Source organism: Triticum urartu, chromosome 2A (assembly GCF_056163025.1).
Source record: "Triticum urartu cultivar PI428250 chromosome 2A, HENAU_Tu73, whole genome shotgun sequence".
NCBI lineage: Eukaryota > Viridiplantae > Streptophyta > Magnoliopsida > Poales > Poaceae > Triticum > Triticum urartu.
The window spans coordinates 368,701,955-368,719,119 of NC_141874.1; positions in this window are offsets into that span (position 1 = coordinate 368,701,955).

Consider the following 17,165-nt stretch of genomic DNA (forward strand, 5'->3'; position numbering starts at 1 on the left):
AGGATATTGTATTGCTTTTTGATTCCAACAAATATTAGTGGACCGCCAAGGTTCCATGCTCTTGCCCTCTCTCCTTTCCAGCCACGGCAAGGATGCGCGATCCCGCTAAGGACCCGGCTCCGACAAGAAGTTGAGAAGACTGCTCGGCATGGTGATCCCCGGCAATCCAAACGGACAAAGTTTACCTCTTGCCCATTCGTGTTCGTAACCTATGACTTGTGCATTAGAAAACCTCGCCACCCTTCTTTAAAAAACTCGGGTGCTCCCATCCCTGGCCCGAACGCTTCTTCGGTCGGATGGTCGTGGTAGCCCTTGCTAGAAGGGGGTGGGCGGGGGGCTGTGCCCTTTGTCTGTAACCCAACAGATGTGATTCTCCGGCAAGCGCAGAGGGCACCGACAGGACAGCTTGCCGGGAGGACTCGTTTATTGTCATTAAGGAGGCATTTGGCCTCTGCATGAACGTACGCGTGCACGGGTTCGCAGTAAGGCTAGACTTTTTCATTAACATGTTGATACGAGTACAGAGGTTACAGGACACAAGCATGGGCTCGATAGATTACGTTATCTAGAAATTAAGATTTGGCAAGTGCCTACAATTTTAAAGAAAGATAAGTGCCCCATAATCCCCGTTCTTGCCCCTTTCCTCCCAGGTGCGGCAGGTGAAGGCCAAAAAGGAAGCGGCGGGGAACGCGCTGATGCAGATCTTGACGAGGAAGACCCTTGGCAGGGTGCGTGGCCGAGGGAGGAGGGCGGCGTGGTCAGTCGGAGTCGGAATTGGCATCTTCCCGCCTGACGCCCTCGTCGCCGCTGTAGCTGTCCTCCTCATCACTCCCGCTCGAGGAGGAGGTTTTGTTGTCAGTGGAGCTCTCCACGCATCACCTTAGGCGAGTTCCCAAGTACCCAAAAACCTTGCTGGAGAGCAGGCCATTCTCCATCAATTTGAAGTGGAGGACGAGCACCTCCGATAGGCTGTGGGCACGGGCGAAGGCTTTCCACCCGCGGCGGAGATACATGACACGAGGGGCGGGGAAGTCGACATCGACCCACATGCCGCCATTCCCGCAACCCCTCATATGCAGCCTCAAGGCTTGTGGCAGGTCGAGCTCCATCTCCCGAGCAAACAGAGTGGGGAGACGAAGGCGACCGCACACTGGCTTGTGCAGCCTAATGAAGAATTCGCGCGGCTGGTCTCCGACATGGCCCTCCATTGCGGGAAGAGCCGCTAGGGGGAGGCGCGGTCGGTGCGCCGCCCCATCCTCCTCTCCCCCAAGCGCCACGGTGGCCTCGCCCTCGCCCCTCCCTCTTCCTCTCGTGGCCGGCTCCGCCACCACGAGCTCTTGGGGAGGGGGCACGCTGTCGAGCAGAGACTCTCGTCGGTGCCATCAGAGCGCCGGCGCGCCCTCTCGCCATAGCAAAGGGAAGGAAGGAGTCAAGATGGAAGGAGATGGATGTTGCAGGATCGAAGGGTGCCATCCCCCTTCCCTTCTTATAAAGGGGCGGGGCTCAGGCTCGGCCGCCCCACTTAACCAATCCGGGTGCTAGGGGCGCAGGGAATCGGGACCGAGCCGCTACTCCAATCAGCGGTGACCCGGTTTCCTGCCTCGCCATTAAGGCTCGTGCCCTCTGCATCCGCCGCCTACCCTCCTTGGGGCATGGGGGACACGTGGCAAGCAAGCCAGAATCGAGAAGACAAGTGAAGCGACCGTGTTCCAACCCGTGATCGTGGGGCGTGGGCGCCTTGAAGTCCACGACCCGAGTCCATTTAGTAAATGAGCCGCGCCCCTGCGTTTTCCTCTTTTTATGGGGAAGGCGTGGGCCACCTCTTTACCATTTACCATGATGTGACACAAGCGTGCTGCAACCGCCCCATGCACGACCCCCACGCCACGCGTTCAACGCGGGTCATGGGGAAGCGCAACTGGCGAGGGAGTTACTGCGGTAAAACTCTGCCACGCGTACCCATGCACCGTTCTGGGCCTGGCCCAATAATGCTCCGCGCTTATATGTGGCCTAGGCCTGGGGGCACCTGTCGGTGTACAAAAGTAGGGATCCTTTTTGTACCCCTTTACTTGTGCGCGGGCAGTCGCAGCCACACACCTGCGGCCACGCTTGGCGGAGCAGAGGAAGCAAAGACACAAGACTACCAGAGCAGCGCCAAGCCGAAGGCGCTAGAAACAGAGGGACAAGGTGGGCTTTCCCCGGCAAGAGCCTTGCCGTGGGAGCTTGCGTAGCCCCGACAAGAGTCTTGCCGGGGCAACATGCCCAACACCCTTGAGCCGCCACCCTTGAGCCTAAGTGTTCCGACACCGTCGACAACATTGGAACCAAGGCTCGAGAGGCGCCTGCATGCACTACAAAAAAATACACTTCCATGATGATACGTGTTTGTCACAGTAGGTCACGTTTTCTGTCATGCATGTACATCCATGATGATTTTATGACAGAATCAAGATAGTCATACCTCTGCTGTCATAGAAGTGTGCCATGACATTACCAAAATTATCATCATGGAAGTGTCCAATTCCATGATGATAAATCACGCGTCATAGAAGTGCTTTCGTCAAGGGTGACCGACATGTGGCATCCACCGTAACGGAACGCCGTTAAGCTATCGGGTCTGGTTTTGGATCCGATAACCCGTTCACAGCCCCGACCAATGGGGATATTCCACATGTAAAATCTTCATTGGCTGGAGGAAACACGTGTCGGCTCACTGTTAGGACAAATGGCATCCACTCATTGGACCCAAAGCGCCTATGATACATCGACACGTGGCACGGCCCAACAGAGGCCCATTCATGTGAAAAGGCTGGCCCGTTTGACTTGGTCAAAAGGTGGCGGACCGGCCCATGGCAAGCCTGTTAACGGCCTGTTCGCATATAGCCCATTTATAGCCCGCTAACCCAGGGCCCATTTACGGCCTATCCGAATTAGGCCCAGTAGCATCATCTGGGCCATCCAATATAATTCCAGCTCTTTTTTACTTCCGGCTCATGTATGGCCCATGACGTCTTTCGGCCCATATGAGGCCCTTATTACTCCCGGCCCATTAACGACCCATGGTAAAACTGGCCCGTAATGAACAGTGTATCACTTTATACCCATTAACGGCACGTGGTGAAACTGGCTCGTAATGAATAGTGTATCACTTTATACTCATTAATGGCCCATTATTCCGTTGGGCCGTTTCCAGCCCATGTTATCTTTTAGCCTTCTCAGGGCCCATTTATTCTTGGGCTCATTTCTAGCATTCGTTTACTTACGGCCTGTTACTATCATTTTCTACTTGTGGGCCAAATTCAGCCCGTGGTTGCAGTCAGCCCGTTTGCGGCACGTTAATACGTTGGGCCGTTTTCATATCGTCATCAAATACGGCCGATTAACGACATCCCGTTATGGTCGGCCCATGAACGGACGTTTTCAACTCTAGCCCATTTACGACCATAATGTGGTCTGTTATTTGCCCATGTTTGGCCAACTGATCATACGGCCCGTAGAAGGCCCATTGTGTCTATGGCCCGTATAAGGCCCATTGTTTCTACGCCACGTATAAGGCCCATTGTTTCTACGGCCCGTAGGAGGCCCATGTTAACTACAGCCGGTGAGCATCAAAGTTCACCACCAGTGCAAATATAGGGAACACCCTATAGTATACAAAAATGGCTTGCTATTTTCTTCAGCCGGTGGCTGCACGTTAAGAACAAATTTTGTGTCGCACCAAAACAAATTACAACTATAAAACAAAAGGAAGGTTGGCATAAAAGTTAATAGTCTAGCAGATAAATGCACCACCAGAAGTTCAGAAGCTCAGTTCATTTGACCTGACTGTTACGTTTTCATGCTGTATTGTCCGATGGAGCACCATAACCTTCGCCTTCAGTTCTCCTAGGATCCTGAACAACATAGCAAATGTTTGATAGTCTGGTTTCAAAACCATGCATATCTTGACAACATCGAACAATGTCTCTCCTTTTTTCACAAAGGGTCTCTGTTAGGGAATGGACTTGTGTCCGGAGCACAGATACAACATTGTTTTGAGCTTGCATATATTGATCATGAGGCAGTTTGGATGAGATTGCCTTAACAACTAACCTAGTATTACACAAGAACGTTCTTTTGGCACTGTTAGTGGACAGGTACTGACCCATTACAGAAAGAGCTGACATTGTGGTTATAGTTGCCTCGCCACCTTCAGAAGGTGGCGGTTCCACCATTTTTCCATAGCTCACTGAAAGTTGAGGTTTTACATTAGTAGTACTAGAACAGAAGATATTAAGGAGGCAGCAAAACCAAACAAAATAGCTTTGGTCTATATACAGTACTTATTCTGGTGAACCCATGTAAAATATTAGTTGTATTTTATTGCAAAGTACATAATAAAACCAGGTTCCAAACATATGACCATGTACCATTGCTAATGTATTGTCTATTTCTTCACACTGTATTGAGGGCTAAGGATAAAGGGACGAAGTTTATAATACGGTAAGCATACTATGACATCATTGATATCACAAAACAACTAAGAACAAACAAACAGGCAATTGTAATGTTGTGTGGGCAAGTCCAGCACGGAACTAGATTACAGGTCAAGATCAAAGGAACATCACTCCTCTCTTTTAAACCTTGTAAGGTGCAATGATACACTAAGACAATTGTGTATAAAATTGAAAAGAGTAATAGACATTGGCTGCAAACCATGCAGTTCAAGGCACAAGTCAGAGTAAGGAGTAGTTAAAAGGCATGAGGATTAAGGACTTACAAGAGCGGCTTTGACTGGTGTAGTCATGCCCTTCTTCTTGCTGGTGTGATAGCCCTTGAAGATTTCCACAGCATTTGGTTCAGGTACTTTTTGGTCCTCGCGGGCTTTCCTATGCATTTGGAACAAGTCAATATAGATCTGATAATAGCTAATTACAAGAGCCTTGCAGTGTGCAATATAGCTACGAGATCCTATCGTCTGTTGGAATTTCACTTTCGTACGGTTGGCCTTGTTCTTTGAACAGTTCACCTACAAGAAGATAGATTTGTGTGGCACATGCGTAAATAGGATTTCAACATGTGATCTGATCACATACATATAATGTACCTGATACTTCGGATCAGACCAGTGTTTAACGAGGCCCCTCTAGTCTTCATCCGATATATTTTCCACTGGAGATGTTTGGGAAAGTTCACTGTTAGCCTTGCCTTCAAAGTGAGTTTTCCTCAAGTTACACCGATACTGTCACAAAGCAGACTTGAAAACATGGGTGCAAGCTTGTCTGGTTGCATCATCTTGGCTATCCAACTTGAACCTCATCTGTTGAAAATTATGGGAGTCTCATTATCAGCAACCTAGAAAGTATGGGACAGAGAAAGACGATATTACTAGTTTCCATACATAATCATATTTACAGATAAATGGTCGAGTAAGGTGTTGAACTGGGTTTCTTCTTTGTCATTCCTGTACTAAATCTGTCATGGAGTTGACACGGCAGATGTCCTAGAGGAAGGACTTAGTCGTAGGGCCATCGCACTAGGAAGCTCAAAGGGGTTAATCGGGACAAAGGACACACGAGAGAGTTTTTATACTAGTTCGGCCCCTTACGATGAAGGTAAAAAGCCTACGTCTAGTTGGGATTGGTATTGCTGAAGTTTCAATCTCCAAGAGGCTTAACTCGCCGGCTTGGTTATCAACTTGGTTGTTTCTTGTCCTAAACCGCCACCGGGTCGTCCCCTTATATACACGGGTTGACGCCTGGTGGCCTACAGAGTCTCGGCCGGCTCATAATCGTGTCGGGCTCGGTGACTTCCTTTACATGACTTTCTTTACAAGTCTTTCCGCCCATACGGCGGTTTATAGTATCAGGCCTTAAGTCGGCCCCAGGCCTTTGGGCCTCCTATACATTTAGTAAACTATCATCTTGAATGTTTATCGCACTTCTTATGTAACCCGCCATTAGGGCTGACCCGGCCCCTCCTGGGCGGGTCATACTGGTAGTAATATCCCCAACATTAGGACCCAGGTTGACTTTGAACTTTTTTCTTTGTCAATCTTCAATACTTAGGTGGAATCCATCCTCTGTCTAAAACCTTCTGTAACCCGCCGTGACATCATCTTCTGAAAACACAAAAAACTTTCATGGCGTCATCTTCCAATGGACCTTTCATTTCTTAATGCCTTCCGAGAATTGAGGCGTCCGTTTATTTGGATAATCATTGTTCGGGTCTCCTTGATTCTCGCGCCCGCCTGTTCATGCACTCCCTTATAAATAGGTACAACTTAGGTCTTTTTCATTCTCCTCCTTCGGTCATCCTCCTCCTCTTGCTGTTTCGCTGTCGCTCGAGCTCTGCCGCCGCCGCAGATCTCCTCGTCTTCTTCACCTCAGGCCGCTGCATCGACCTGACTTGACTAGAGAAACGCGACGAACCTCCGCAGTAGCCCTGCATCTGTAAGTCCCTTTCCTTCTCTGCCTTAGATCTTCATTATAGCTTCTCGAGTTCGTCGGTGTTCGTCGGTGTTCGTCATAGATTCTTGGTAGACTTCACCTCCGATGCTCTTTCCCGATCGTCCGATAGTGTAGAACTGCTGCGGTATCTGTTTGGCATTCATTTTTGATAGCGGTAGATCTCTTTCTCCTGTATAGATGCTTTGTTAGCTGATAAACTCATCTGTACTGGAGTTATAGGTCTAGAATATTTTCTTTTTGGGACAGCCATTTGATCCAAAATAATGAGGATAGCTTGGTGAAACTTGTTTATGCCAACACTTAGCTCAATCTGCTTTCGGAGAAAGTCTGTAGTCATGGCGGCTTACCACTCCAGCTTTCTTTTCCTTATATGTCATTAGCCCTTAGTTTAAGCCGCCGTTACTTGTTTTATAACTTCAAGCTTTTGCCGTAAATTGAACCGGCATGTTGTTTTTCCTTTTCCTGTCCCTTGCACATCATGCCGTCAAAGACACCCACCATCTGCAATTGGGTCCCCTCAACCATAACTGAGGAGCGTCTGAAAGAGTTCTTCCTCATTGGATTTCTGCCCTCAAGAAACATCATGTATTATCGTGCTCCTGACCCGGAAGAAGAACGACCCAATCCAAAAGACGGTGAAGTGATCGTCTTTACTGATCACATGAACCGGGGCTTCTCACCTCCCGGCTCAAAAAATTTCAGAGAAGTTCTTCACTTTTTCAAACTCCATCCTCAGGATATTGGGCCCAATTCCATATCCAATATTTGTAACTTCCAAGTGCTCTGTGAGGTATATCTTCAGCAAGAGTCGACTGTGGAACTATTTAGAGAGTACTTCTATCTGAACCGGCACAACGAGTGCACCAATGGCCTTAGCTTAGAACTTGGAGGCATCTCAATTCAGTGCCGACAGGGTGCGGTTTTACCTCTCATAGTTTTACCAAGTCACCCAAAGGACTGGAACCAAACTTGGTTTTACTGTCAGGACATCTCACCCGCCAACGAGAAGCCACTGTCGGGTTACCGCCCCGATCGTCTTGACACCAAGTTCGCCCTGCCAGATAAACTTACCGTTGCTGAATGCAAGAAGCTGCTTCCATCTATCAGAAGAATAAATGGTTTGTTGGGGAACATTTTAACCGGAGTCGATCTAACCTGCTGCTTCCATTAAGCCGTCGTTCAAAGTTGATGTATGAATATGGTGGAGACCCGGATGACTCTCTCCGTCATACCCTGGTTCAACTAACCGAAGAGGATGTTGTCGCAATGTCAAATGCTCTGGTGAATGCGAAGTATGAAGATTGCAGTGTTGTTGGGTTAAATCCCTTCTGTAAATTTAACCCGGTACCAGAAGTAAGGGCATTCTGATCTTTTTTCCTTTGTATTTTGTCCAGCCGTATTGTTTATCACTGATCCTTCCTCTTGTCTTTGCAGGCCAACTCTGACTTTTGGAAAGTGAAATATGATCACGAAGTTGCCAAGAAGGCGAAACTTGCCGCCATGAACGCCAAGAAACCGACCCGGAGAACAAAGAAGAAGAAGAAAGCAATGGTTGAAGATTTAATGAAACTTGATGACACGTCTGACTCGGAGGTAGCCCTTGATTCCCTTGGCCAACTTTTTAACAATCTTATTAACACTGATCCTTACCAGGATGACACTGGGGCTAGTCAGGCTGGGGAAGCAGAGGTAACTATCATTTCCTTCGACTCAGAGCCCTTACCAAGACACAAAGTTCGACGAGTGATCCATAAAGTAAGGTTTTCTAACCCCTTAGCTCACTTGGATCCCAGCTTTCATTTGAAAAAGCAGCAACATGAAAGCCGCCGTGAAGTTGAGATTGAAGATGAACGGGCTATCGTCCTTCAACAGACCCCTCAGAAACGCCCGAACGAGGTTTACTTATTACTGTCCTTAACTTGTTTTAATGAATCCTGCTCCTTGTATTTCTTTTAACTCCTTTCTTTTACCTTTTCAGGAGGTGTCTCGTTCCTCAGGAGACTCATCACAAACACAATTTCCGGCTTTCAAGACTGCTCCTGGGTAATTAGAAATCCTCTTTTCTTCCGGGTTGATCAATTGTATCTTGATGCTGACTATCCTGCAATATTTTTTCCTTAGCGGCCACGCTAAATCCAAGAAGGCGAAGGCAGCAAAATCGGCGGAAGACCCGCCAGTACTAGCATCTGAACCGGCTAGGCTGCCTTCTCCATTAACTGTCGCCCCAGAAGACCCGTCTATTGTCAATGAAGCAAATCCTCCGGAGCCGTCCCTTGACAAAGCCACTATGAATCATTCTATGGCTGGACCATCAAGCTCAACCAACCCGCCGTCTCCACATGTTCAAGATGTTCAAATTACTGGGAGCCGCTTTGTTGAGCCGGGGAACCCAACGGTGTTGGCTCGGTGCACAGCAAAGCAAGAAGCATTGGAGAGGCATAAAGTTCACTTTGATGTTGCCAATTATGACCATCTCAATGCTAGTGATATCTTATCCGGCTATCTCAGTCATGTACACTCTAGTCGTGAGTCCGAGATCGAGATGGTCAAGCAGCTTCAGTTGAAGTATGAGGTACGTTGTTTCCGGTTTACTAATATTCCTTCAGCCCCCAAGTCTTCAGATTATGAGGGAAACAGAATAACCTATAGACTTAAAGTACAGTCCGAGACTTTTACCTCTGAATCTTTGCCTGATATTGATAGAAACAAAAACTTCATCTATAGTCCCCAAGGACCGGTTTATTTCGACCATCAATAATCGGTACTTTAGAATTTAAAATCGTCTTGAAAATACTTAATCCTCCGGTTTAACCTTGATAAATGTGCTGAATTGTGTACATTAGCCCGCAAGTGCCAAGTGATGCTACTTAGTAAGTGACTTGGGACTTTAAATATGTTTGTAGAGTCGTAAAAATTTGATTTGGCATACATTAGCCCCCAAGTATCAAGTGGTTTCCTTGTATAGTACCTTGAGACTTGAATCTTGAATTTGAATATTTGAACTTGAAACCAAGTCCCGACTTATCTGAACGTTTCACAGAATGCCTTGTACGAATTGAACTCTCAATTGTCGGACGCAAAGACCCGGCTATTAAGTCAAGAGTCCGAAATCAAATCTTCCACTTCCAAACTACAAATGAGCCTTTCTGCAACAGAAAATTTGAAGACTAGCTTTGCTACCAAGGAGAAGGTTTGGGAAAATGAGAAAACACTTCTGAGCCGACAAGCTGAGACGGCCGAAACAGCTCTGAAAGAAATTTCAATAGAGCTGAATGGTTTAAAGGGCCGGGTGTCTCAGATGGTTTTTGCTATCTTTGGTAAGCTTCCTGATTTGACCTTTCTCGTAATTTTTGCCAAACCGGAGTATAATCCGCCAACTTACTCTGTTAAAAATATATGCAGGTCCATGAAGTAAAAATCTGAGCCAAGACCCGTTGGTTAAACTGAAAGCAGTATACACCTTGGTTGAACAATTGTATATTGGTGCATAACGAGCTCTGGCCGCTATCTCTCCTGCAAATCAAGGACCCAACCGGCTTAGCGATGTCCTGAAGAAGCTATCCATCCTTCCGGCTAGATTCCAAGAAGTAAAACGCTCCTGCGCGTGAGCCGGAGCTTTGACTTCCCTAAGCCACTCCAAGGCTTGGGTGCCAGACCTAGACCCGGCGGATGTAGCAAGAGGTTACCCTACTGTGAAGGAGGACGGGTCTCCGTTTGATCAGACGATTTCATAGCGTGTGTACGCGAAGTCCGGCCTCAGGCGACTAGTCTTGGAGATGACACCAATGTTGACAAGTACCAGCCGGATTTTGATAGTGAAAATAAGAAGATGGCCACCCCTTCATACAAAGTAGCAGATCTGATCCCACCTGTGAGAGAAGATACCTTTGCCCCGGAAATTGACCCGGTCGGCCTAATTGACGACGAAGCCGAATTTGTCGCCATGAACGGCTTTGATTGGTCAAAATCTAACTTCCAGTAAACAGAAGGTGGTGAACCGGCGAGGGAGGGACGATGATCATCTTCATAGGCTTGTAAAGCCTTGTAATAACTTTAGTTGCTAAGACACCGCATGTTTGCTTATTTCGTCGTGCATAAAATACTTCTATGTCAATCTGCTTCCAAATGTCAATGTGTGCATCGTTTAATGTTTGTCTCTGTGATATTTGAACTCTGTTCCTATGAATACAAGAAAAAGACTGGCAAGGCGGTTTAGAACCAAACGGGCTTAAACACCCTAATTTATAGCCAATATATTTACCTCAATAAAAAACAGTGTCAAATATAAAGAAAGGATAAGGGTTAATACTAATTCTCGAGTTAACGCAGCGGGTAAGCGCGTATAAGTAAGAATCATACCTTGTCCTTGTTGATCCTTAGATCGCCGGGTTTAATAATCCGGGTGGTGAACTTGATAATTCAATATGTATGAAAAGTAAATAGTTCTTGAATACTCAATGATCATCATATATTTAGTAGCTCATACCTTTGGATCCTTGAGCCACCGGCTTGAATAACCCGGGCAGCTGATTTGTTCAATAATTGAGCCGGTGAAGAAAACCAGGCTATTTTATTTGTAATATTGACATAACAAAAGCTAAAAGGCAAGCAACAGATAGTAAACATAATTTTAACTTTGTATTCAAAAAGCTGGGGGTTTCTAATTTGAATACGATCAGTAAACCAGACCAAAGGGGTTAAGCTAAGGTTCGAATACGACCATATAGCCCCCAGTGGCTTTGGCGTTGCGCCGATCAAGAGGGTACCGACAGCTATGTTCTCTTTGGTTCGAATATGACCTATGTTTGAACATGAAGCCCCCAAATGACCTTGAGAGGTTTTTAACGACCCTGATTCGAATACGATCCAAGTCGGACTCAAAAGGGGTTAAGCTGTGATTCTGATACGATCAAGAAGCCCCCAAGTGAGTTTGGCCTTGAGCCGATCAAGAGGGTTACGACAGCTATGTTCTCTTTGGTTCGAATACGACCTATGTTTGAACAGGAAGCCCCCAAGTGACCTTGAGATTTGCAGCTAGATTCGGATACGATCATAAGCCGGACCAAAAAGGTTAAACTTGATTCAGATATGATCAGCTCCTTAATAGTCATTTGTAAGCAAGAAAATAATGAAGATGTATAGTCTGTGAAAAGAAAAGAGACCGATGGTCTTACTTTATTGCTTATCATAGTATATACAATGTGAATGTATGTACATGTTGAGAGTTGGTGGATTAGGTGTAATATGGCCGAAGTTGAGCAATGTTCCATGGCCGGCGGGTCTCCTCTTCCGACTTACGTGAGTCTGCATGCTCTCAAACGTCAATGAGGTAGTATGACCCATTGTTTATGTTGTTACTGACCACAAAGGGTCCCTCCCAAGGTGGGGATAACTTGTGTGCATCTGAAAGATCCTGGATGAGCCGGAGCGCCAAGTAGCCTTCCTGAAAAGTCCTGGACTTAACTCGGCGGCTGTGATAACGACGCAGGTCCTGTTGATAAATTGCTGGCCGTGCCGCTGCTAAGTCCCTTTCTTCATCCAACAAGTCAAGCGCATCATGTCTGGCTTTTTCATTGTTAGCTTCAACATAAGCCGCCACACGGGGCGAGTCATGACGGATGTCACTAGGCAACACTGCCTCTGCTCCATAAACCATGAAGAAGGGTGTGTAACCCGTAGACCTGTTGGGCGTAGTATTGATGCTCCATAACACTGAGGGTAACTCCTCTACACAACAACCCGGCGTTCGCTGTAAAGGAACCATAAGCCGGGGTTTTAGCCCTTTCAGAATTTCCTGATTGGCTCTCTCAGCTTGACCATTGGATTGAGGATGAGCTACAGAAGAAACATCAAGCCGGATGTGCTCTCGTTGACAAAACTCTTCCATAGCCCCTTGGGACAGATTAGTGCCATTGTCTGTGATAATACTGTGTGAAAAACCAAAACGGAAGATTACTTTTTTCATGAACTGAACCGCCGTGGCTGCATCACACTTACTCACAGGCTTCGCCTCAACCCATTTGGTGAACTTATCAACTGCCACCAAGAGATGTGTCTTTTTATCCTTAGACCTTTTGAAAGGTCCCACCATGTCAAGCCCTCAGACCGCAAACGGCCAAGTGATTGGAATCATCCGGAGCTCTTGAGCCAGCACATGCACTCGTCGTGCAAATTTTTGACATCCATCACATCTACTGACCAGATCTTCTGCATCAGCGTGAGCCGTCAACTAGTAAAAACCGTGACGGAACGCTTTGGCCACTAAAGATTTTGACCCGGCGTGATGACCGCAATCGCCTTCATGGATCTCATGAAGGATTTCTTGACCTTCTTCGAGGGAAACACACCGTTGAAACGCTCCGGAAACACTGCGATGAAATAACTCTCCATCCGAAATCGTCATGGACTTAGATCGCCGGGTTATCTGCCGAGTCAGGGTCTCATCCGCTGGCAACTCTCCCCGGGTCATGTAAGCCAAGAACGACACCGTCCAATCTGGGATGACATGAAGAGCCGCTACCAACTGCGCTCCTGGTCAGGAACAGCTAAATCTTCTTTTGTGGGCAACTTGACAGAGGGGTTATGCAAAACATCCAAAAAGGTGTTGGGTGGTACGGGCTTACGCTGAGACCCCAGCCGGCTTAAAGCATCAGCTGCTTCGTTCTTTTGACAGTCAATGTGTTCCACCTGATAACCTTTAAAATATCCTGCAACAGCATCAACCTCTTGGCGATAAGCCGCCATGAGAGGGTCTTTGGAATCCCACTTGCCAGATACCTGTTGAGCCACTAGATCTGAGTTACCAAGACATCTGACCCGGCTCAAGCTCATCTCCTTTGCCACTCGAAGACCATGGAGCAAGGCTTCATACTCTGCTGCGTTGTTAGTGCATGGAAACATCAACCGTAACACATAACAAAATTTATCACCTCGTGGGGAAGTTAATACGACTCCAGCCCCCGAGCCTTCCAATTGCCTGGATCCATCAAAATGAATAGTCCAATATGTGTTGTCCGGCTTCTCTTCTGGTATCTGCATCTCTGTGCAGTCATTGATGAAGTCAACCAGGGCTTGAGACTTAATTGCAGTACGTGGAACATACTTCAACCCATGAGACCCGCGCTCAATTGCCCACTTGGCAACTCGCCCCATGGCTTCTCTATTTTGAATAATGTCTCCCAAAGGAGCAGAGCTAACCATAGTGATTGGATGTCCCTGAAAGTAATGCTTAAGCTTCCGGCTTGCCATGAATACCCCATAAACAAGCTTCTGCCAATGTGGATATCGTTGCTTAGACTCAGTTAGCACCTCACTAACATAATAAACTGGCCGCTGAACCAGATGCTCTTTGCCAGCCTCCTTGTGCTCTACCACCATAGCCACACTAACAACACGTGAGTTGGCAGCCACATATAACAATAGCGGCTCTTTCTCAATTGGAGCAGCTAGGACCGGCAGCTCAGCCAGTTGTGCCTTCAGATCCACAAAAGCAGCGTTCGTAGCATCGCTCCAAACAAAAACATCCGTTTTCTTCATCAACTGATACAGAGGCATAGCCTTTTCCCCTAACCGGCTTATGAACCGGCTCAAAGCAGCCACACGACCCGCTAGTCGCTGGACATCATTGACGCAGGTTGGTTTGGCTAGAGATGTAATTGCCTTGATTTTCTCCGTGTTAGCCTCAATACCTCGGTTAGACACCAGAAAACCCAAGAGCTTGCCGGCTGGCACTCCAAAAACACACTTGGCCGGGTTAAGCATCATTTTGTAAACCCGAAGATTATCAAAAGTCTCTTTCAGGTCTGTGACCAAGGTTTCCTCTTCCCTGGATTTTACCACTATATCATCCACATAAGCATGAACATTGCGCCCAATTTGTTCGTGAAGAAAATTCTGCACACACACACCGCTGGTAAGTCGCCTGGGCACTCTTAAGCCCAAAAGGCATAGACACTTAGCAGAAAGCTCCAAAAGGAGTTATAAAAGTTGTCTTCTTTTGATCCTTGACTGCCATCTTAATCTGATGATAACCGGAATAAGCATCTAAGAAACTCAACCGTGCGCAACCCGTCGTAGTATCAATGATCTGATTAATACGGGGGAGAGCAAAAGGATCAGCCGAACAAGCCTTGTTCAAATCTGTGTAATCCACACACATATGCCAGGTGCCATTCTTCTTGAGTACTAGCACCGGGTTAGCTAACCATTCGGGGTGAAAGACTTCCACAATGAACCCGGCTGCCAAGAGCCGGGCCACCTCTTCTCCGATGGCCTTGCGCCTTTCTTCATTGAACCGTTGGAGAAACTTTTGACAGGTTTGAACTTTGTATCGATATTAAGAGTGTGCTCAGTGAGTTCCCTCGGGACACCCGGCATGTCTGAAGGTTTCCATGCAAAGATGTCCTAGTTCTGATGAACTCGATGAGCGCGCTTTCCTATTTCGGATCCAAGTTTGCACTGATGATGAACTGTTTGGATGAGTCGCCAGGCACAAAGTCAACCATCTTAGTGTCATTAGCTGATTTGAATTTCAACTCCGACTCATGCTCTGTTGTTGGTTTCTTTAATGACATCATATCCGCCGGGTCAACATGATCCTTGTAGAATTTTAACTCCTCTGTTGCACAAACAGATTCAGCATAGGCAGCATCACCTTCTTCACATTCCAAGGCTATCTTCTGGCTCCCATGTACTGTAATGGTGCCCTTGTGACCCGACATCTTGAGCTACAAATATACGTAACATGGCCGAGCCATGAACTTGGCATAAGCTGGCCGCCCAAACAGAGCATGATATGGGCTTTTGATCTTAACCACTTCAAAGGTTAATTTTTCTGCTCTGGAGTCATACTCATCCCAAAGGCTACTTCCAGCTCAATCTTACCAACTGGGTATGCCGATTTACGAGGTACCACACCATGAAAAACAGTGTTGGATTGTTTAAGATTTTTATCCGTCAATCCCATCCGGCGGAACGTCTCATAGTAGAGGATGTTGATGCTGCTGCCTCCATCCATGAGCACCTTAGTAAACTTGTACCCACCAACTTGAGGTTCCACCACCAAAGCCAAGTGACCCAGATTATCAACCCGGGGCGGGTGATCCTCTCTGCTCCACATAATAGGCTGCTCTGACCAACGTAGATAACGTGGAATTGCCGGTTCAACGACATTGATGGCCCTCTTGTGGAGTTTCTGGTCTCTATTACATAAACTGGTAGTAAAGACATGATACTGTCTGCTACTCAACTGCTTCGGGTTGCTCTGATAGCCGGATTGTTGCTGCTGTTGATTCCCTTGGCCGTGTTGCTGATTATATCCTCCCTGGTGACCAGGATAACCCTGACCGTGAAAACCTCCTCCGCTTGAACTGGCGCCCGGGCCCTGAAAGCCGCCTCCACCTGAGCCGCCGCCTGGGCCGTGACCCCCATCAAATGCATTTGAATTTTTAAATGCCTTCATGATCGTGCAATCCTTCCATAAGTGGGTGGCTGGTTTCTCCCAGGTGCCGTGCTTTGGACAAGGTTCATTCAACAACTGCTCAAGGGTGGGGCCTGACCCGCCCGACCGAGGGGGTTGTCTGCCCTTGCGCCGCTGATTACCACCCTGCGCATTAGTATTAGCAACAAACTCATCAGCCTTATGTTTATTACCTCCCTGATTCGCCGGGTTATGCTGGTGACCCTTGCCATTGCCGTTCTTCTTTCCCTTCGTTGCCTTTTCTTCATCAGACACCTGGTCCTTGGTGGTATCAGAATCGGTATACTTGACAAGAGCCTCCATCAACGTCCCCATGTCATTACAGTCATGTTTAAGCCGCCCCAACTTCTACTTTAGAGGTTCAAAGTGGCAATTTTTCTCCAACATCAAAACTGCTGATCTGGCATCCATCTTATCAGATGAATGTATTATCTCCTTGACACGGCGCACCCAATGGGTTGTAGATTCACCATCCTCTTGCTTGCAATTGGTCGGGTCCACAATCGACATTGGTTGCTTACACGTGTCCTTAAAGTTCTGGATGAACCGTGCTTTCAACTCTGCCCATGAGCCGATAGAATTGGGTGGCAATCCCTTCAACTAGGTCTGAGCCGTTCCATCCAACATCATGGTAAAATACTTGGCCATTGCAGCATCGCTAACCACCAGTAGCTCCATAGCCATCTCATAACTCTCAATCCAAGCCCCCGGCTGTAGGTCAGCCATGTAATTAGGCACCTTACGAGGCCCCTTGAAATCCTTGGGCAACCACTCATTGCTTATGGATGGGACCAGGCAAGGCACGCCTCCGGTTCTTGTGGCCACTCCAGCCTCAACTGAGGTTGCCGGATAAGCTGGAAATGTTTGGTGAGCCGCCTGCTCTGCTGCTATCTGAGCCGCCCGTTCCGCCACTTGACCAATCCTCTCCTGATCCGCCAAGTTAAGGGCTCCAGCCCGCACCGGCTCATGCTTGTATGGCCGGTTGTGGCGTTGAGCATTACTTGACATCTCTGCAGACTCCATATGCCTACTGTAACTCGGGATCCGGCTTGGGCGAGGAGTTGAATGAATCATGTCTTGACTATAGGAGTATGCGTCCTGCTGGGCCAAAGCTGTCTGAAGTAGTTCTCTTACCCTCCGGGTTTCAATTGCTGCTGGCGAGTCGCCTTCCATTGGGAGAGCTGCCAAACGAGCCGATGCTGCGATGAGATTTTCCATAGGGTTGGAGAAGTGACCCG